Source organism: Mandrillus leucophaeus, unplaced genomic scaffold, assembly GCF_000951045.1.
Source record: "Mandrillus leucophaeus isolate KB7577 unplaced genomic scaffold, Mleu.le_1.0 Scaffold511, whole genome shotgun sequence".
NCBI lineage: Eukaryota > Metazoa > Chordata > Mammalia > Primates > Cercopithecidae > Mandrillus > Mandrillus leucophaeus.
This window is the reverse complement of record NW_012105487.1, coordinates 357,717-359,304: the sequence shown is the minus strand read 5'-3', so window position 1 is coordinate 359,304 and position 1,588 is coordinate 357,717. Positions and strand designations below refer to the sequence as shown.

At 36.8% G+C, this 1,588-nt stretch overlaps 1 protein-coding gene across 2 annotated transcripts in view; it reads left to right on the top strand.

Annotated features, from left to right (window-relative positions):
- Positions 1-1,588, top strand: part of LOC105551239 (glypican-6) — a 1,217,642-nt gene that overhangs the window by 859,536 nt on the left and 356,518 nt on the right. The gene's annotated exons all lie outside the window — the stretch shown is intronic.

Sequence of the window (1,588 nt, the reverse complement as noted above, 5' to 3'; positions counted from 1 at the left end):
ACCCTCCAAAGGGCGTTATGCGGGAAGCCAGCAAAGCAGCTAGTATTTTTAAATTTATGCCTTGGGCACTCATAGACCAGATACACCAGTGATATAAAACTTTCTGGACTTCTTCTTTTCAAACTTGCCAATTATTCAGTTGTCAGGCAGCCCAAAGACTGAAAACTGGCATAAGAGTGTCAAACATGAAACCCAAGGTGGGCACGGCATCTGTGGCAGACCAAGAGACCCTGCAGTGGGCACTATTCACTGATTCTCTCATGTATACATTAGTCCAACACATGTTTACTAAGTGCCTACTGTAGACTTTGCTTTGGTTTAGGTATGGGGATGGAATTGAGAACAGATAAGGCGCCTGTTTACTGAGAACAGTACTCAGTATATGTTCTTTGAATGGAATAAATGGACCCAACTGTACAGAGAAATGGAAGGGAATATTCTAAGAGGCCATTCTATTTTACTTTGTAAGTCTATTCTTTTAATGGAAGTATGACTAATTGAGTAATTTAAAAATCACATATCCCCATTGTTAATGGACTCATGAGTGCAGGGATGGCAGAAACAAATCAGATACTGTACCTGATTCTTTCATTGTGACAGCTGCTATTGTAAATTAGAGCCAGCTGCAAGGAAGCTGTGTTAGGTCAGTCCAATGACTAGTGTCATGTAATAAATGGCTACTTGGTGGTGAACAAATGACTTTCTTGGAAACTACAAGAGTTGTCAATTCTCATGGTAATTTGTGCATTCGTAACTTTGTGTTTGGGAAAATGTTGCTAGGTAAGTCTTATTTAATATTAGAAAATAAACATTTATTGTTTCTACTGAGGAAACTCAGATTTTCTTTTATAAAATGTACAAGACTGTGTTATGTTGCATTTCGCGAGATAAAATAGGCAGAATGAACGATTTCAAGCATCTGTGTAAGATACTGTTCTTTCAAAGACCTTCTCAAGCATACAAGTCCATAATATAAATCTGACAAGAAACTCTTTTAGTTACAAATAATTCTATAATAAATATGATATGACACTGGCTGATATTCCTGAAATACCATGTTACAAAAACCTCTAGACTCTAAACATAGAAAATGATTTCCTTTAAACCAAAGAAAAAGAAAAACCCAAGAGCTGTATATAGCAGCAAACTTTCAAGGCTTCTTCATCTCTACTTTATGTAATACAAGAGCCTGTTTAATAATACAGTCCAGAAATGCAACCCTGAAATTGAGGAACAAAGCCAAAGCAATTATTTTAAAATCTGTTCTGTTAGCTAGAGGACTCGCATTTGCCCTGTGCATTCCTGAAAGCACCAGGAAAGACTTTTGTAAAAAAACAAAGAACACTGTTTTCTGTCAGGTGAAATCTAACACCATCCAACCCTCTGTCTTTCATTTATAGTCAATGACTCAATATTTCTCATTTCTTGTGGGCATTTATCATATGTTGTGTTCTCTCATGTAATGCTGGCAGAATGCATAAAGAGTACTAAGTACTTGCTGAAAAAAGAAAAGAAAGAGAAAGAGAGAGAAAGAAAAGAAAGAAAAAGAGAGAAAGAAAGAAGGAAGGAAGGGAGGGAGGGAGGGAGG